At 39.7% G+C, this 21,632-nt stretch overlaps 1 long non-coding RNA gene across 1 annotated transcript; it reads right to left on the bottom strand.

Moving 5' to 3' along the window:
* Nucleotides 1-395: 395 nt before the first annotated feature.
* On the bottom strand, nt 396-21,267 carry LOC123380168. Its single transcript, XR_006585625.1, has 2 exons — nt 20,901-21,267; nt 396-831 (listed from the first exon to the last, which is right to left on the bottom strand). It is a non-coding gene; the product is annotated as an uncharacterized LOC123380168 (long non-coding RNA).
* Nucleotides 21,268-21,632: the final 365 nt, after the last annotated feature.

Here is a 21,632-nt window from a genome sequence, read left to right as displayed (position 1 = left end):
CTGAGGGAAGCCACCCATGGCAATGTTAATATGGAAACTGAAAATCAACTCAAAGCATACGTGAGAGGTAGGCATGATCCATTCATTCCCTTCTGCCTCCTTGGCTTTATTTCACATAATGACCATCTCAGAGTTTGTGATAGCTATTGTCTTTTCAATCCTGTCTCTGAGATCAAGAAGCTGTTCTTAAAATGAAAATCTAATTGTATCACTCTCTTTCTAAAACTCCTGTAATCATTTTCTGTTGCCTAAAAAACAAAATCCAAATTCCTTAGGTGAATATTCAGAACTATATTACTGATTTGCTTTAATTGATGGTTTTATTGTATTCCTGCATCAGTCTCCAACTTAGATCTCAACTACAGCCATATTTCTCTGCTTCTAGGGTTTAACCATGTGGGTTTTTTGTTTCTTTGAACGATGTTTTGCTCTTTCAAGGAATGAGGGATATATCTGTATTGATCAGTAGTTCTCATCGGGAGCTGACTTTGTTTCCTTTTCCCAGACAATTCGCCAATGTTTAGAGACATTTTTTGTTGTTACGGTTGATGAGAGGGCTGCTCCTGGCATCTTGTGTTAGAGGCAGGCTACTAAATATACAACAGTGCACAGGTATTCCCCCACAACAAAGATTAGCTGGCACCAAATGCGAATAGTGCTGCTGTTATGAAAAATCTTGTATAGGCCAATCTCATTTGGAAGTTTGTTGACATTTCTTTGAGCCTTTCAAAACTTGTTACAATGGCACCTGGTTGGCTCAGTTAGTTGAGTGTCCGACTCTCGATTTCAGCTCATGTCGTGGTCTCAGGGCCATGGTCCCAGAGTTGTAAGCTAGAGAAAAGAGAACGTTATTAAGAAAATCATAAGGAAGAAAAGATATATTTGCAATACTTTACTGTATTTATATAAAAAAAAATCCATGTATCAATGGTCCCTTGAAGTTCAAATCCCTGTTGTTCAATGGTCAACTGTACCTGAAAGAAGTTATGGAAACTCATTCCCTTATTCTATTCTATTATTCTATTAGGCAACATTTAAATATATTGGCATAACACCAAAAATGTGGGAGTATTTTATTTTATTTTATTTGGTGGGGGTGGGGAAGGGCAGGGAGAGAATCCTAAGCAGGCTCCACACTCAACACGGAGCCCAACATGGGCTCAGTCTCATGAACATGAGATCATAACCTGAGCCAAAACCAAGAGTCGGATGCTTAACCATTTAACCAACTGAGCCACCCAGGCACCCCAATGTGGGAGTACTTTAACCAACATTTATAGATTTTGTAATGTTTGGGATCCATCCATCACAAGGCCAAAGTAATAGCCAAAGTTGTTTACATTTCCCCTGTTGTCTCACTTTTATGGGTGTGCAGAAATCATATTACAAATGCTCCAACTACAGACCCAACTTCTGTGTTTTGCTTCCTTCCCAGTAGACCATCCCCACCTGACAGCTTCTCCCCAATATAGTAATAAAGGCTTTTGCCTGTTTTCTGCTCACTCCTTCTCTTGACTGACCTTGGTACTTCCTTGTGTGGTAGGACATGCCCCCATCTTTTCAGGAATTGTAAGTAATAAGCTTCTTTCAAATGCAGTTGTCTCCTTGCCATTCCTGATTTTTTTTTAATCCAGAGTACATTTTAACCATAGGATAAAACCCACAATATATACATGAGTATGCCAAGTAATGATAAATGCTACAAAGAACAATAGAACAGGAAAAGGTATAAAAAGGGATAGATAAGACTTATCAGGAACAGACTCCAATAAGGGGACATTTGAGCAAGAGACCAGAGTAAAATAGGGAGTGAGATGTGCTGATATTGAGGAGCAGAGCATTTCAGACAGAGGGGAGAGCAAACACTAATGGCCTGAGGCAGGAGAGAACATGCCTGGAGTGTGTAAATAGGAAGACAGGCAACATTGCTTAAAAGTGGGATGGCTTCAGAATATGGGAGGTGAGTTGATCTATTCTTCCCCAAATTTCTATGTTGAGCCCTAACCCCCTAGTACCTCAGAATTTGACTGTATTTGGACACGAGGTCTTTAAAGATATAATTAAGTTAAAATGAGGTTGTTAGAGTGTCCCTAATCTAATCTTAGGGATGTCCTTCTAAGAAGAGGAGATTAGGACACACATACCAGGAGTGCACATGTACAGAGAGACAACCACATGAAGAGGCAATGGGAGGCTGGCTGTCTGCAAGCCAAGGAGGGGCCTTAGAGGAATCCAACCTGCCAACACCTTGATCTTGGACTTGCAGCCTCCAGAACTATAAGAAAACACATTTTTGTTATATCACCCAGTCTGTGGTATTTTGTTATGTCCTAGAGCTAAACTGTGATGGCAAAATGTTGCTACCTTACAATTACCACTATTTAGTTGGTGTAGCTAGCAGGTTTGATCTGTGTTCTCCTGGCCCAATGTGGTTTTCTCTAATTTTGCATATTATGTTTCCAGATAACATGCAAGCTTCCTGATAGCACTGAGTTTACACATTGTTCCTGTACCCCTAACTTGGAATATCCAAGTTATTTTATTTATTTTTTGTTTGATATTTGATTAAATAATAGGAATCTCACCTAATTTTATCTTTTTTTTTCTTTTTTATTAATTGTCAATCTCCTTACTAATGCATTCAATTTGTACCCCCCTCCCCACCAGCCTGCCCAATGTAATAGCTTCTTCATGTTTCATTCTGTTTTAGCCTTCTCAGGTCATTTCAATATGAGATTTCTGTGCTCAGCAATGCTACCCTCTTGTCTCCTTTGTGTCTCTGACCATAGGATCAGACTAAGGCCCCTTCCTTTTAAAATCCTAGGACTTTTCCTTGTCTTTCTTTACCCTCTATGTTCTGTGAAACCAGTTTGTAAATATACAAAAGCTGTGTATTTATAGGACACAATCATATCCTTGACCTGGTTCTCTCTCTAACATTGCTAAGAGGTGATGTTTACTTTTTTCTTTTTTTTTTAGTCAGGTTGTGAAATAGCTGAATTTGAGCTTTTGGCCTTCTTTTAGAAGAACATCTAACCAACCTTTTCAGGGACCTAGTTTTTAAGTCGCCTAGGAATCAGGACAAGATAGACATTCAGGAAATCTCACGGGGGATGGAATGAAGAAAAATAAGAGAGATTCAGCAAAGAAGGGAGTAAATAATGAGAAAATTCCTATGGAAAATAGATGTCATCCACATAAGAAATCAGAAAAAAAAATCAGTTCTTATCACGTAACACATCTTTAATTTCCAGGTGAAGAGATCTCCTATAAGTGTTATGTGTAACACACATCTCCATTGCAGTTCTGACTTTTTGTAGCACTGAAAATCTACCCTGGAGAAAAGTCCTATGAGTAAGGATCGGGGCAAAGCTGTCGCCTTCAACTCTACTTCTGTTCAGGCACTTCTCCGCAACTGGGTCTGAAGGCAGAACTGCATCCATCCATGTTCACCAGCAGGGTAACTCCTGGGAGGACCCGCAACAGGAGAGTGGCCCTCCACGTGCAGAGAATATGGCAAGGCTCTTAGCTGCAGCTCCCACCGCACTGCACACCAGAGAATCCACAATGGAAGAAGCCCTCTGAGTGTAAAGAGTGAAGCCTTTAGCTTCAACTCAGCACCAGCAAGTCCACACCCGAGGGAAGCCCCTCAGATGCAGGGATTGAGGCAAGACCTTCAGTCAGAAAATCACCTCTGTTCTAGGGCTGCCTGGGTGGTTCAGTCGGTTAAACGTCTGACTCTTGGTTTTGGCTCAGGTCACGATCTTAGGGTTCATTAGATTGAGCCCCACATCGGGTTCTGTCAGCGCTGACAGTGCGGAGGCTGCTTAGGATTTTCTCTTTCCCTCTGTCTGTCCCCTGACCCTGCGTCTCTCTCACTCTCCAAACAAACAATAAATAAATAAAAAAGAAAAGAAAAGACAATTACCTCTGTTCTACATCTGAGACATGCACTGGGAAAAAATCCTATGCATGTAATGATGTGGTAAAGATTTTAATTTGAACTCAGAGCTCATTCACCACCAAGTACTGCATGTTGGGGAGAGATTCTAACTTGCAAGCAGTGTGGAAAAGGCTTCACTCAGAACTCACATCTCCTCCAGCACCAGAGAAAACTTATCAATGTAAGGATTACAGCAAAGCCTTCAAGCAAAGTCAGCTCAAATCAACATCAGTGGATCCACCCTTAGACAAACCCCATGAGTGCACCGAGTGTGGGAAGGCTTCAATAATAGTTCAGGATGAAGTAGGCCCAGAGGCTCCATGTTGGAGAAAAACACAATGAAGGTAAGGAATGTGGGAAATCTTCATTTGGAACTCAAATTTTATTTACCATTGGAGAATTCATCCTGGAGAGAATGAATTTATTTATTTATTTATTTATTTATTTATTTATTTATTTATTTATTTATTTATTTATTTATTGAGAGAGGGCAAAATTAAGCAAGGGGCAGAGGGGGAGGGATAGAGGAGAGAGAGAGAGAGAGAGAGAATCAGGTCTCATGCTCACCTGAAGTGGGGCCCGGGCTCACCCGCTGTGGGACTTTGAACTCACGAACTGTGAGATCATGACCTGAGCCAAAGTCAGATGCTTAAACGACTGAGCCACCCAAGTGCCTCTGGAGAGAAAATTTTAAATATAATTGTTGGTCTATGTATCCCCAAGTGCAAGTTAGCAGGCCCTCCTCTTTTTGGCCTGATCATCCCAATCCAACTACTTTTGCCCCTCCCCAGAATGCTCACGGTGCTCTAGCCATTCCTCTCTGCTCTCTGTCTGCAATGCGTACTATTTCAGTTTCTACCTCTGGGCCTTTGCTTTTTCTGCTCCCCCAGGTACCCTCTGCCCACCTCTTCCCCTTTCTTTGATCCTAGCTAGCCTTAGGACCTTTTGAAACTACAGCCTCCTTCATCTCTGTTTTCTTAAAGAAAGACTTATTCTATTTCAAATTCATATGCTGAGTTTTTGTTATTGTTGTTTTATACTTTTATCTTTTCTTTTCCCTCCAGTTGACCCAATATCATTTCCAACTCTGCTGTTGTAAGCTTTTCTAGAGCAGGACAGTTTAGGAAGTTGTAATGTTCCTCAAAGGGTTAAATGAATGGAATGACCAGTGAGGATTGTACCAGTCTGTGTCCAATTAGGAGACAGAAACCAACAGTGATTTAAACAAGAGAAGTTTAATAAAAAGAATTATCAAAATATGATGAAAAAGTAGCCTATAAGATGGAAGAGAGCTCTATATGGTATCATAGGGCTGATGGAGACACCAAAGGAAGGACAAACTTGGAAAGGAGGTTTCTTTCCAAGGCTGAGGTTCAAACCTTGTTGGGGAAAGTATAGCTGTAGTCCTCTGGATGGCAGAAGAGTTCTGATTTGCTCAGGCCAGAGCTAGTTTATATTTGCTGGGCAAGCAGGAAAGAACCCTCTAGGGCATGGGTAATCTATAGCCAGTGAACAGGTACACAGATGGCACCATTATGGCCCTGAGCACATTGTATTCACATTGGGAGAGTCGCTAGGGACAAACCTGGGGTAGAGATCCTTATTGGAGATTGAAATGCACATTAATGAGTATGTGTGATTAGGATTTAATGCACAAAGAAGTAGTTAATGATCACCAGGCATATAGGCAAAGAAGGAAAAAGAGGCCATCTAGACTCACTAAAAGTTACACTAATATTTACCATTGATGTGTGTCTTTGAATGAGTGTTTGCCTTTCAGATTTACTTATCTATGACATGTGACTTAGCCTTCAGAGACTGTTCACATAGTATGAATTTTCTTAAATACCAATGGGAAATATTATCACAAAATTGCACAAGTAATAAAGACAAAATATTCCTGCAATCTCACTATCTCAAGAGATCGTATTTTCATATTTATATGTCCACTTTTAGTCCTTGTCCCATATATAAACATAATTTTTATAATCTTAGTCATAACAAAATGTTAATATTTTAATGACTGTTATATTGGACAACTTCCCTCTCCCCCATTTCCATACGATTTTCATGATTATTATTTGTCAGCGAGTAGATGTATCTTTATTATCTGTTCCCCTCATCAAATGTTAAATTGAATTTTTGGGCAGTGACTTTGTCTTAGTTTTTTTGTTTTTTGTTTTTTGTTTTTAATTCAAGACATCCGTCACAGTGTCTGACACACTATAGGTAGTAACTTCTTGTTATTTGAAATTATTTGGTGGACATCTAGGATAATTCTTGTTGTTAGCTGTTAATATTAATATTGCTATAATCAGCTTGGTGATTGTAGCTCTTTTCCTTCTTTTGTATTATATACCTGGGAGGAATTTTTAGGAATGAGACTATGAATCCAGGAGTATGAAGATTTTTGTTTAGAAAACATCATAACATAGCCATACCAATGGCTAGTTCATACCCATTTATTCTGTTTCCAGCAGTTTGGCAAGTTAGCTTTTGCTTGCAACCAATGGTGGATATTATAATTATTTTAGAGATGGTTAATTTAATAAGCATAAAATGGAATCTCAGGGTATTTTTTTTGACTTTTATTTATTTTTAAGAGACAGAGAGAGAGAGCACAAGCAGGGAAGAGGCAGAAAGGGAAACACAGAATTGGAAACAAGCTCCAGGCTCTGAGCTGTCAGTACAGAGCCGGATGCAGGGCTCAAACCCACGGACCGTGAGACCACGACCTGAGCTGAAGTTGGAGGCTTAACCGACTGGACCACCCAGGCGCTCCAGGGTATGTTTTTAAAAATATTTCTTTAATTGTGAGATTGTGTGTGTTTTCATGTTAGATTACCAATTATATTTCTTATGGTGTCAATTAATACCAGGTATTAATACCAGGTACCATTTTACCTGCTGAATTTTAAATATTTTTAAAAAGAACTTAAGATCTTTCAAAAGACACATGTCATCCACATAAGAATGGTGATATCAATGTAACTTTCTTTCCTTAGATTTTAGGTAAATTGTTTGCCCTGAGGCTTCAACTGTCTGATGTATTCAAGGGAAATTTTCAGATTATCCAGCTATTTTTTGTTGTAAGGGTACAGCCATCCTCTTCAGTTTTCAGCCTCTTGAGAAGAGGTGGATTTCTTGATTTTTTTTAATTTTTCAAAGTGGACCACACTTAAAACCAAACCAAAACAAAACACTAACCAGCTGTTTGCAGATACTCAGTAGCAACTAGTGCAATGTGACGATTTTGGGGAAAGAGGAGGCACAAAACATGAACATCATATTCACCCAGACTTTCTCCCTGGAGTATTTGCCTAGTGGCACAGAGAGTTAGAGCCTTTCTCATTGTGCGGAGGAGGTAGAGATCAGACCCTCTATATGTTTTGAATATACTGTGTTAATAAGGGGAAATGTATAGAAAGAGCACCAAATTGTTGACAAGGGATGGGAGTGTGTGACGTTACTGGTTGGCTGACCTCAGAGCCATTTTCAGGTCTGCCCTGTATGGTTGTGATAGTTGTGTCATGACAAGAGTAACTGGCCTTCAACTGGGGAGTTGAAATCTGCCCTAATTCCCCTTGTCCTGTCCACATCCATGAGATTCTATCTGTTTAGGGGATACTCTTTCCTAATAGGCACTGCGGTGCCAGAGGGCTATTCTGGCTATTCCCAGCACCTTTCTCTGTTGAATTCTTTCACTATAGAGTATGGAGAAGCTAAATATTCAGTTTTCTAGTCTATCTTCCATTCTTTCTTACAATGATCATGGTACAGACTCCTGGTCTCCATTCTCTTTACTCCTCTAGAAATTATCAAATTTCCTGATTTCTCCTGTAGGTATGTTGTGACCAAACATTCTGGCCATCGTGATGAAATGGTACGTGCAGCTCAATGGCCATTCACTTAAATATATGTCCAGTGCCTCCATTAGACAAAGGAAAACAGGATCCCACCCCAGGGCATGCAGCAGTTCTTGGACTTTGGACTTCCTTTACATTTTTTAAGTCATCTACTGCTGCCTGAGGGTGGCTGGGTCCAAGAACAGATTGTGACCTGTGTAAGCCCTGGGCTCTGCATCTCCCCTTTGGGGCACTCTCTGACCTTTTACCCAGTGTGTGGAGTTGACCAGGTACACACCTATAAGGTTGTTCCAGGGTCTTGTGGCTGGGCCGCAGTTTCAGGAGGGTGGCTGACATGGTTTTTCTTTCACAAGATCACATGAGGCTGGGCCATCAGAATGATGGTGACAGTGATTTTGGGTGTTGACAGCAACCCATGTCACTCACAGGTTGACTCCAGGGCTCTGGGCTACCGTAGGTCCGCTGCTAATCCTTGGGTATGAGCCGCATGTGTGCCTTGTTCATCTGTGTTCCTACTGCAGTGCTGCCTATGTCTATGATACCCAAGGACAATGGAGGTCATAGCAAATGTGCTTTGTCTTGTGACACCCCCTTTGCTGGCATCCAGGGTGGTCACTGTCCCCCCTCCACAGGCTCTGGCACCACCTGGGGGTAGCCACATCTGTCTCCTCTGAAGGCTTTCAACAGGCTTTTGGATAGATGTCCTCTCTCATCTTTACTGATGCAGTGATGCTATGTTGTCCTGGGTCTGCCTTAAGCATCCTGGACGGGGATGGACATTTTTTAGGTAAATTGAACTGTTCTTCTCACTCTGCTCATGGGCCCGTTGTTATCTTCCCCACTGGTGGTGGTGTGTGGAAGGGAGAGGTGTGATCAACACTGAAAGACAACACATTCTAGGAATGCAGTAATTACAGTAGTCGCTGTAGTCTGAATGGTTGTGTCCCCCTCAAAACTCGAATGTTGGAATCCTAATACCAATGTGATAGTATTAGGAGGGTGGCCTTTGGGAGGTGCTTAAGCATGAGGGTAGAGTTCTGATGAACTCTCTGGGATTAGTGTTCTTGTAAAAGAGAACCCACAGACCGCCTCAGCCCCCTTCTACCAGTTGAGGACACGGTGAGGAGACCCTATGAACCAGGAAGAGGGCTCTCACCAGAATTTAATCATTTTGGTCCCTTGATCTTGGACTTCCCAGCCTCCAGACAATGAGAAGTAGATTTGTTTATAATTACCCAGTCTGTGGTATTTTGTTATAGCATCCCAAATAGACTAAGACAAGCAGTTCAAGAGAAGTCATGGTTGGAGGTGCCTGGGTGACTCAGTCAGCTAAGCAGCTGACTCCTGATTTTGGCTCAGGTCATGATGTCACAGTTTGTGAGTTTGAGCCCTGCATCAAGCTCTGCACTCTCTGCTTGAGATTCTCTCCCTCCCTCTCTCTGCCCTTACCCCACTGGCACTCTCTATCTCTCTCTCAAAAATAAATGAACAACAACAACAGAAAAGAGAAGTCGTGGTTGTAAAACATGTTATTTAGTGATTATGCTATAACATTCTAAATGGTAGATTTAACATGGCCAGAAAATGTGTTACAATTCACATTTTCCTCCATATTCTTTGTAAAACTTACATTTGCAGTCATTGTAACAAACTTTGACAATATCATTAGAAGCCAATATTTGTGCGTGGCATGATGCTGCAATGTCATTGGTAATGATGTAGCTGGTATTAAATAAATAGTATTAGAGAACTGAAGAGGCAAAAAGATCTATATTGTTCAATACTGTGGTGAGTTCAAGGATTTCAAGGCTGGTCAAGAAAAAGACAAAACAAAGCAAAGCAAAAAGAAAGAAAAAGAAAAAGACAAGAAGACCAGGAGATGGCAGTATTGTTCAACAGGCTTTACTGGATAGCTCCACACTGGGATTGCCAAAGAGGGGAAGTCCCTAACAGAAGGGGACCACCCAGCAGGTAAGGAAATAGGGGACAGATTAGAAAGGAGACTTACCTGTCTAGGCAGTGTCACTCAGCAGCAAGGTGGGAGTCTCTGGGTTGGAGAGCTTTGAAGGGAAGCAATGGTTTGGGATCTTTTATAGCCATAGAGTTTGTCTTATCTATGGCTACCAGATGTTAGGTGCAGTTTCATGGGTTATGCAAAGCAAGTAATCTCTATGTGGCTAAAAATATGCTTGTATTTAAAGCAATTGGATGGGTAAGAATTTGCAAAATATGTAAAAGCATTTAGATATGTGTGTTCTTAAAACTTGATATAAATTCCTTATGTTTATAGGCTATTAGACAATTACAACTGAACATTCAAATCAGTATTCAAATTGCATTTATTTAATATTAGGGACAGTGATGTTTTGCCGAAACTAAATTGCTGTTCTAAAATGAATATTAAACTAACCACTATGGAATAGGTTCTTTTGATTTTGCCTTGGCATATCCTTTTTTTTTAAGTATTTATGTTGAGAGAGCACATGTGCTTGAGCATGCAAGTAAGGGAGGGGCAGAGAGAGAGAGGGAGAGAGGAAATCCCAAGCAGGCTCTGTGCTATGAGCACAGAGCCCAAGGTGGCTGGATTCCAGGAATTGTGAGAGATCATGATCTGAGTTGAAATCAAGATTCAGAGGTTTAACTGACTGAGCCACCCACATGCCCCTTGCCGTAGCATATCTACCCAGCCATATACCTTGTGATGATTCAGTTTATTCTGAGTAGGGAGTGAAATCCTGACCTTTCCTCTCCCTTATTTAAAGGTCTTTTGGGAGTGATCAGAGGAACTCTTATAAAGGTCTGGGGTTATGCAAACCATTGAGAACTTGAGATTAAATTACTTTAAAAAGATGTGATCTGGGTTCCACACAAGGTTCTCACGAATCCTGGGCAAGTGTTGTCTTCAGTAGGCTATGGGTGAGAGCTGGATGTTCCTCTGGAGCCAGCCTTTTTGGCAGTGTGGTGGTTTTGTGGGAGACAATGGTTGAGCATGAGTGTGAGATAAAAGAATTGTAAACTTTGAGTCACATGTGGGGATGGTAGGAACTGGACAACCAGCAGTGGTGGACAAATGAAGCTCACTGAACCAATCAAGATAGTCTAAGAAAGGTATGCAGGATTGAGTCTAGGCTCCTAGCTGGAGCCTAGACTCACTTCTTCCTGTTCCTGACCCTCCCTCACTTATTCGTGGTGGCTCTCCCTACTGTGCAGGACCGAAAAGCACTGCCTTCTCGACATCCTGACTGTCTTCTGGGTATACAATAAGATCGACTTTCATTCATTCAGCAAACATGTTGGAGGCTCCTCTGTTCTGAGGTTCCCACCCCGTCCAGACCAGCCCTTGGCCTGAGAGCCTCAGATCCTTCTCCAGCGGGACTGCTCTTCCAGGGTCTAGAGAGATTCACCTCTAGGTGGGAAGTCTGCCAGGCAAGGGCTTGGCCTGTCTGGGCAGGGAACAGTCTCCTGCTGCCAAGGGGAAGGATGACCTAAGCAGACTCCACTGCTCGTTGGCCCGGCTAGGCCCCACCACTTCACATGATAGCCAATGGAACGAGTACCCCACTTCTTGCTTTAGCCATAGGCTCCACCTCCTTTCAGAGTTGGTCAATGGAAGAAGGTCGGTTGCAGGGCCCTGGATTCAGACCTCGAGGCCGTGAAGGAGGCTGGAACTATACCTTGCCCCACCTCCTTTTTCTTGGGAGTGTCTCACGGGAACTAAAAGGGAGGGCTACCGAGATATGGGTTCCTCCAACTTTACTGGAGTGTGGGTTGGCAGTGTGACATCAGTGTGATGACGTACTTCCTGTGCAGCCCTTTTTTTTGTTTTGTTTTGTTTTAACGTGTGAGCATTTGGTCTGTGAGGACAGTGGTTGTGTCCCAAACCTGTTCCTGGAAAGCTGTAGAGGCCGCCCAAAACCCACGATGAGCAGGCGGCTTGTCCTGAGGAGGACAGAAAGGATTCTGCAGGAAATCTGTGCGACTACTGCTGCTACTGGGATCCTCCCCCAACCCCTTGGGCTGATCTTGGGGTCTTACCGCTGGTTTCTCGTCCCCAGGACAGCTTGCGGCCTGTTTAGATTTGAGTACTGACACAAATTCGAGTGTTGACCCTGAGGTCCTCAAAAAGTTTTAAATGTCTTCACTCCAGGACACCCTATCAACAGAGAACATGACTTCACGGTCACTCCAGCCCCCTCTTGCTCCAGCTGTGGAGACCTCAGTCTTACCCCTTGGCCTGTGTACATCTTAATGCTCTTTCTCGCTTTCTGGGTGGTCCCAGGAAATAGTTCTGTGGTCACTTACTTTACTTGCCTTGCCTGGTGTAACCCCCATCTGGAAGCTTATTATTGTCCGTAGAGCAAAGTTTTGAGAATAATGAAATGGTTGAGTCTTTTTACCCCCAGGGTGAAGGCTACTTACTTACTCCACCGATTAGAAAATGTGGAGCCCTGGACTTGCATTGGCCCATATGAATGTTCAATCTAAAAATCTCGTGACGAGTCATATCCGCTTAGCACCTAATGGGTGTCCAGTGTTTCGGGTATAATTTCATGTATACAATTGAAGATATGGAGAGATTTCTTGACCTGTGTCACATCCTTTGTCACTACAAATACTTTCTCATTACATTCTCTTAGCTTTTCACTCATTGTCATAACCTAATTGTTAGGGTTCCTAACAATCAGATTAAACATTTTGTTCCTGTCCTTAGTGAAGTGTGTTGGTTTATGATTTGTTCTCAACCCAAGCTTGTTATCTATGCTTCAAGTCCACAGTTTTGGTTTTTCTCATAGGCAAGTAGGAAGGAGTGTTCCATAGGGTGGTCTCTGCTGCTGTTGTACTTTCAGAGGATTTGCTTTTCACAGATTGTCAACTGTGCGGATCAGGCCTTTCTGCTTCAGTCCTTTTGTTTAATATGTCAATATTATTAAGTATCCACTATAAGGGACATTTATTACAAAGATACGATGACAGTATGATTTAAGAGAGCTAGAACACACAACTATCAGGGGTACCCATTTACTAGTATGAGTCACTGCTTTTCATTACCCTTGGACAGAAACCATTCATGAATTTAAATTTACCAGCATTATTTGTGTGTGTTTGCATTGTGTTTTCTTTTACATTCTGCACTTATAACTACTCTTTCCTTACTGTAATCCCTGTAATTGCCAAAATGTGGTCCTCCCCCCTTTTTTAACGTTTATTCATTTTTGAGAGGCAGAGAGAGACAATATGAGCAGGGGAGAGGCAGAGAGAGAGAGCGAGCGAGCAGGAGACACAGAATCTGAAGCAGGCTCCAGGCTCTGAGCTGTCAGCACAGAGCCCCATGCGGGGCTCAAACCCACGAGCTGTGAGATTCTGACCTGAGCCGAAGGCAGACACTTAACCAACTAAGCCACCCAGGTGCCCCTGCCAAAACATGGTTTTTAGTGTCTCCTGACAGCTCTGTTTCTCTGAGAGCCTCAGCTTCTACTTTCCTGGATGGCTTTCTGGATTCACTAAGAAGGGTCAGTGGAGGAAGGAGCAGTGTACTGAATATATAAAGTGTTTTGTCTGATGTTATTGTCGTATCCTGAGACTTACAGCAAATATGGAGTTGAAATGCAAGTTGTTTTTAAGGTCTGCCTACAAGGGCATGCACTTTTATGCTTGTTAAATGTTTCTGACCTGATGGCAGCTATTTGTATTTCAGGTGTTACCATTAATGTGTAAACCTTGCTAATTCACTCTATTGAATGGCAGAAGGCTTACTTCTTAATGAACTGTTAACTGACCCAGAAATGCAGTTGGAACGACTTTAGAATGAAATTGCTTTGCTTCTCTTATAACATTTAGAACTTGGAGTATTTGAGATAGGCCATGAAGTTGATGGAAGAAGTTGTTTTTCTCACCACCTTCCCCCAACACTTATAAAATTGAATGAAGATCTTAGAATCAGTCTATTTAGAGGAAAAAATAGTAGTGAGGAGACATAAAGTTATTCCTAATAAGCTATTTTCAAACTCTGTTTTGACTTATTACTTATGTAATAAAATTAATATTTTATTTTATTAATTTTTTTAATGTTTATTTTTGAGAGAGAGAGAGACAGAGCATGAGTGGGGGTGGAGCAGAGAGAGAGGGAGACACAGAATCCAAAGCAGGCTCCAGGCTCTGAGCTGTCAGCACAGAGCCCGATGTGGGGTTTGAACCCATGAACCATGAGATCATGACCTGAGCTGAAGTCGGACCCTTAACTGACTGAGGCACCCAGGCGCTCCAAAACTGTCTAGTATTTTAAAGAACATAAGGGGAAAAACAGATCCTGAGGTCTTCTGGTGTTTGATGGATTCCTTGTACATGACTCATTACTAACTGTACTGTTGTGGATTCTAGGGATCTTAACTGGAGCTCCAGCTTTCTTTTCAGCCCATTACATTCTATCCGCTGACTACCCTAATTTCCTTTTCTGTCCTCTTTCCTACAATGTCTTCTCTGGATTACCAAAATTATAGTTTTCTCAGTCCACATTCTTGGGATAATTTCTGTTTCTTCTCTGTGTTTCCCTCTATGCCTGCTATCTTATCGCTGTGAGATGAGAATTGCCACTGACACAAGGCAGTAATTGATGAATAGTAATTGTTCAGGTTGCCTCAAATGGGGTGGGTCAGATGTTGTGTACAGGAGTTATGGTCAGTAGAGTTACTGTTACTAATGCTTCTTTCTTTACCTTCACTCCTGAGACTTACTTTTCCCCAAGATGGGGATGGCAGTGTCCTTACTAGCCAGGCTCCAGATAAGCGGGGTTTCCTCTGCCTCTGCACATATACGTGTATATATACATATGTATATTTATATATGCATGTATACTTTCATGTATGCATATACAAACATACATATAATACACATGTATATAAGTTATATACATATGTAAGTTATATACATATATACATACCTACATATGTAAATATACATGCATATATAAAAATATATGTAACATACTTTTATATGTGCATTTATAAAATATATAAATTTACTTTCCCACTGAGGTATAACTTGTTTATGGCACAAATCTGAACTGTATAGCTCACTTTTTAGAAATACATATACTTGTATTACCATCACTCATATTAAGACGTAGAATATTATTAGTATCTCAAAAGACTACTTCATGCCCCACCCTGAAGTTGACCATTATTCTGACCTCTGTCACCATAGATTAGTTTCATTTGTTCTTGAACTTCATATAAACAGAGTCATTCAACAGGTACTCTTTTGTATCTGCCTTCTTTTGTTCAACATTATATCTGAATTTCACCCCTGTTCAGACATAGCAGCATTTGGTTCTTGTCTCTTATTGAATAGTTTTCATTATGTGATCATACTACATTTTGTTTACTCATTCTAGTGTAGCTGGACATTTTGATTGTCTCCAGATTTTGACTAAAACTCTGTGAGTAAGAATGCAGTGAACGTTCTTGTATATGCCTTTTTGTGGACACATGCACTCATTTCTGTTGCTATATCTTTAGTATAGGTGATCATGTGTTTTTTTGTCCCTTATTCTAGTAATGTGATATATAGCATTGATTGATTTTTGTATGATGAATCAACCTTGCATTCCTTGCTTATTGTGATTGGTAGTAATATACAATCCTTATATGTTGTTGGCATTTTTTGGAGGGTTTTTGCATTTATATTAAGAAATATTGGTCTGTAGTTTTCTTATGATGCTATGAAGCCTTGGGAAAAGAAGTAGTGACTGGACAAGAGGGTCAGGAGTTAGAAGCTGGGCTGTAGTGTAAAATTTTCAGAGGGATGGTTGGAGCCATTAAGAGCTCTTCTTGCATAAGACCTGTGCTGATTAAGATTGTGTTATTGTGTTTTATTTGAACTGTGTAATTTGTATCTCCCGGATTGTTATACTTCAGTAAAGATATGCTCTTAAATGAACTGTGAATATGTTATAAAGGGAGTGCTATGAAGAAGGGCTACTTTAGAGAGTGAGTCACTTAGCATAGTGTTTTCTAAGTACGTCCATGTTGTGGTATATCAGAATGTCATTGTGTTTTTATGGCTGAATAATATTCCATTGCATGTATATACCACATTTTTTATATTCATTCATTGTTTGTTGAAGGGACTTGGGTTGTTTTTACCTTTTAGCTATTGTGAATAATACTGCTATGAACCTTTGTGTACAAGTATCCATTTGGATCCCTGTTTTCAATTCTTTAGGTGTATACCTAGGAGTAGAATTGCTATGTTGTAGGGCAATTCTAACTTTTTGAGAGGTGCCAAACTATATTCCACAGCAGCTGCACTATTTTACATTCCTACCAGAAATGTATGCAGGTTATCATTTCTCTACATCCTGGCAAACAGTTACTTTTTTTTTTTTTTTTGTAACAGCCACCCTAATACGTGTGAAGTGGTATCTCATGGTGGTGTTGACTCATATTTCCCTAATGACTAATAATATCAAGCATCTGTTTATGTGCTTATCGACCGTTTGTATATCTTCTTTGGAGAAGTGTTTCTTCAAGCCTTATGTCTATTTTTTAACTGTCCTATTTGTTTTTAATGATTCTCCTTCATTTCTGATGTTAGAAATTTGAGTCTCTTTTTTTCCTGGCTTTTGCTATAACCCCTAAGTTTTGATGTATTGTGTTTTCATTTTCATTTGTCTCACGATAGTTTCTTATTTCCCTTGTGATTTCTTTGACATGTTGGTTGTTTGTGTATATTGTTTAATTTCCACATATTTGTGAGTTTTCCATTTTTCTTTCTGTTTTTGTTGCACATTCCAAGGATGGGCGGATGGGGAGCTTCTGATCATTGGGGTTCGGCTCACAAGTCAATTGGCAGTCAAGTCCCCTCAATGATCTCCCCTAACAAATGAGGAAGGGTTTACTTCTGCTAGTTTGCTATTTGTTTTCCATGTGTCATATGTTTTGTTGTTTCTCAATTCCTTCATTGCTGCTTTTTTGTATGTATTTGTATATATTATTTTGATTCCCTTATTTCTTTTCTTTTATATATTTTTATTTATTTTATTAATGGTTACCTAGGAGATTACACTTAACAGTTTAAACTTATAACAATCTGGTTAAGGCATACCTGGGTAGCTCAGTTGGTTGAATGTCCAACTCTTGATTTTGGCTCAGTTCATGATCCCAGTGTTGTAGGATTGAGTCCCACATTAAGCTTCACACTGAGCATGGACCCTATTTAGGTTCTCTCTGTCTCCCTCTGCCCCTCTCCCCCTACTTTTTCTTGCTCTCTCTCTCTCTAAAAAAATAAATAAATATAATAAAAATAAAAATAATAAAATCTAACAATCTTGTTTGAATAATACCAACTCAATTTAAATATATTACAAATGCTCTGCTCCTGTACATCTCCATTTCTCTCCCTTTATATTGTTATTTTCACAGGTTACATCTTTATACATTGTGTGTCCTTTTAACATAAATTTATAATTATTTTTATGCATTTTTAAAAATTATATAGGAAAGAAAGAATTATAAATCAAAAGTACAATACTGCTTTTATATTTACCTACGTAGTTCTTTACTAGTGTTCTTTATTTCTTCTGTGGCTTCAAGTTACTGTCTACTGTCCTTTCATTTCAGCCTGTATGACTCCCTTTAGCAAATCTGGTAGGGCAGGTCTACGAGTAATGAACTCCCTCAACTTTTGTTTATCTGGAAATGTCTTAATTTCTCCTTCATTCTTGAAGGATAGTTTTGCAAGACATAGGTTTAAAAAAAAAAAATGTTCAACCAAGAATTCCCACTGCCTTTGACCTCCAATATTTCTGAGGAGAAATCAGTTGTTAATCTTAGTGAAGATCCCCCGTGTGTGATGAATCACTTCTGTCTTGCTGCTTTTAGAATTGTCTCTTTGTCTTTAGGTTTCAATGATTTGACTGTAATGTGTCTCATTATAGATCTCTTTGAATTTATCCTGCTTGTAGTTCTTTGTGATTTTTGGTTGTGTATGATCATGTCTTTCATCAGACTTAGATAGTTTTCAGCCATTATTTCTTCAAATATTTTTTCTGCCCCTTTCTCTCTTCTGGGACTCTTGTGATGCGTGTTTGGTACACTTGACTATGTCCCAACAGTCTCAGTTCTAACTTCTGGTACCATATTAAATAGCAGTAATATTATAGTGGGCATTCTTGCCTCATTCCCAATCTTAATAATTTCATCATTGAGTATGATCTTTAAATATTTGTAGATTTATATTTGTAATTTATAATTTTGTATAAGATATCTTTGTTTCTGATTTTGGCAAGTTTTTCTTTTTTTTTAAATTTTTTAATACATTTATTTATTTTTGATGCACAGAGACAGAGCACAAGTGGGGGAGGGGCATAAAATCTCTACAAGATTTTATGTATGATTAACATTGTTTGTTTCCATATCTATTTGGTAGAATACTTACTAAAGGCATCTGGGTCTGGAGATTTCTTTGTAGGAAGATCATAATTACAAATTAAGCCTATTTAGTAGGACTATTTCAGATTTTGTTTTTATTTGTCTTCATTTTGGTTAAGTTTTAGTTTCTGAAAACTTCCCTTTTCCTGTTAAAATTCCAAATTTGCTGGCATAAAATTGTTCATAATATCCTCATTTTCTTTTTAATGATTACATAATCTGTACTGATATCTTTTTTATTCATAATGTGGGTTATTTGTGTCTTCTCATTTTTTTATCAGTCTCATTAGAAGTTGATCAATTTTATTAGTCTTTTCAAAAGACCAGCTTTTCACTTTAATACTCTTTATTGTATGTTCGTTTTATATTTCATTAATTTCTACTCTTATTTTTACTATTTTCTTCCTCTACACTTTGTTATTTGTCTTCTTTTTTTTTAATTTTTTGACTGCTTGGACTTTTCTACCCTTTTATTTTCTAGTATATGAATTTATGCTCTAAGTTTCCCAGTTCTTTATCTACATTTTCAAATTTATTATCTTCATCTTTATTAAGTTCAAAATATTTTTCTTTTTTTTGTTTGTTTTTTAATGTTTATTTATTTTTGAGAGAGACAGGCAGAGTATGAGTGGGGGAGGGGCAGAGAGAGAGAGAGAGAGAGAGAGAGAGAGAGAGAGAGACAGAATCTGAAGCAGGCTCTAAGCTCTGAGCTGTCAGCACAGAGCCTGACACAGGGCTCGGACTCATGAACCGTGAGATCATGACCTGAGCCGAAGTTGGATGCTGAACCGACTGAGCCACCCAGTCACCCCAAAATATTTTTCTAATTTATATTGTGATATATTCTTTGACCTGTGAATTACATAAAAGTATATTCCTTAATCTCTGAATACATGAGGATTTTTTTGTTACTGATTGCTAGCTTGGTTAAGTAGTTGTCAAAGAATATATTCTGTTTGATTTCAGTCCTTTGAAATATGTCGGTACTGCACAATGGATACTCAATTTTGGGAAATACTCCAGACTTTAAAAGAATATCTATTTTGTAATTAGTGGTTGCAGTATTATACATAGAGCCATTAGGCCAACTTTGTTTTTGTATTCTTCAAATATTTTATACCTTGACTATTTTTCTGTTTTGCCAGTTATTGAGAGGTATATTTTAAAATTTCATACTGTGCTTCTGGATTTGTCCATTTTCTCTTGTTTGCTTAGTAAACTTTGAGACTATGTGTATAGCACCTCATGGGTCTGGATAGGCATTATTAATGTGTGGATGGGTGGATAGACCCCATGCCTCTGTCGTCCAAGTGTGTGTGTGTGTGTGTGTGTGTGTGTGTGTGTGTGTTTTCCTCTTAACTTGGGGCAGCAATACTTTCCCATTGACCTTTGCAGGGATTCTGAGACTGTGAAAGGGAAAGTTGCAAGTTGGTTAGAAAATAGAGGAAACAGAGAAACAGAGGGAGGATCAGGAAGGCTTAGCTGCCAAAAGACTGCCAGGGAGGAAGAAAAGAAGATGTTATTTTGACAATGTTTTCAAATATTCCCAGTTGCCAAGAAAAAAATTATTACTTTTTTGGACAGAGTTTTAAAGTCTTTTCCCTATCACTTCCTGCCATGCCTCCAAATGCTACCCATATGCAGATGGGCCTTTTGTGTCCTTCAAATCCAATTCAAACCCAGTGTTCTGCTCTGCAAAGTCCAAATCCAACCAGATGCACATCATTTAGTTCCCTTTGACTAGAATACCTCCCCTTCCCCTATTGCCCACTTGGAGAAATTTTACTCATCCTGAAACACTCCACTGGCCACAAGTCCTAGACGCTTTAGCTCATCTAGTCAGGAAGGTTTAATTCTTCCTCCTCTGGGTGGCAAGAGCAGCCTGGTCACTTCTTCCTGATAGCTATCATCATATTATTCACTTCCACACACACTCTCTCTCTCATCTGGAGATCCTTGTGGGCAGAGGACTGTGTTCTAGTCAACTTTGTCACCCTGGCCCCTCACACAGATCTTGGCACATAGCAGATGCTTAATAAACATTGAATTAAGAAATGAGTGAGTGAAGTGATTTCTGTACTTAGTAGATATGGTATATTGGACAATTCAATCACTTTAACATTAGTTCACTCAGCAAACATTTATTAAGCTCATTCTCTGTACCATGCATCACAATTGATGCCAAGAGTACAACTGTGAATAAGTTAGTCATGGCATCTGTCCTCATGTTGCTCAGGAAAACCATAAGAAGATAGGCAACCATATATGGGGTAAAGCAAGGACTCTGGTAGGAAATATAGTTTCATGAATCCCACAGAAAGATCAGCTGGTGGTAAAAAAACAGTGGGATGGGCTTGTTCAGGGTAAGGTTTGTGAGATGCCTATGGCAAGGGGGTGTTGAGTTAGAGCCTGTTAGGAAGGTTGGAGGCCCTAAAGGCACAGATCTTCTGAGGGAGAACAGATTGGGACATCAACTGTACTCATTGCCCTGAATTTGTCTTAGTTCTGTCTCCACCCTTGTGAAGCCAGGACATTTTACAGTAGCTAGAAAAAAACCCAAGGCTGACTCAAGACATATAATAGTTTTCCCCATGGAATATTGATCACACAGTAAAACTATTTGACTTCTTCAAACCCTCATTATTTAAAATATTTCTCTCTTACTCTTGGTTCAGGGACTAGCCTTTGTCCGATCCTGCTTGCCATCCTTGAAGCTCAGTGCATTGGCTCCTTTTAATTTTTTCTGAGGGGATTGCTGTCCATGACTGGTAAGAGCAATTCAGGATATCCATTGCTATGAGTTCTCAGAATTCATCTTCAGACCTTAAATGATGTGGTCAGCCAAACAATCTCCTGAGCTTGATAAGCAGTGATTGGCATTAGGTCGCATGTGGAGTTGATGCTGCTCTTCATTCATTCTCTATACTTCTGTTTGGGTACAAGAGCAAGGTAAAGAGAATCCTCATATACATTATATGACTCAATAATGACTCAATAATCAGTCATTATTGAGGGCTCTATGAGCCCTTGGCAAGTGTGGAAGAGAAGAAAGCTGTCATTCAATGAGCACCTGTTAGGGTTAAGTTCCTTCCATTCACTGTCTAAGACTGTGTAACAGACTTCACAAGGTGCACATTATCCCCATTTTAAAGATGAGGAAACCGAGGCTGAATGGGTACATTATTTGTACAAGGTAACACAGCCATAAGTGATAAAATGCAGTTTTAAACCTAGGTTTGACTATCTGTACAGCTCCAACTTCTCTTTTCTTCATGTGATTTGCAAGATGAAGCTCCCACACCTGTAACATTTATAATTAACTTAAGGAGATAAGATTCCCAGAAGTATGTTTAATAAAAAAAAAAAAAGGTGACAGCAACTTAAAATAGATAAAAG

Source organism: Felis catus, chromosome C2 (genome assembly GCF_018350175.1).
Source record: "Felis catus isolate Fca126 chromosome C2, F.catus_Fca126_mat1.0, whole genome shotgun sequence".
NCBI lineage: Eukaryota > Metazoa > Chordata > Mammalia > Carnivora > Felidae > Felis > Felis catus.
The sequence above is the reverse complement of the archived record's forward strand: the minus strand, read 5'-3'. Positions and strand labels throughout refer to the sequence as shown.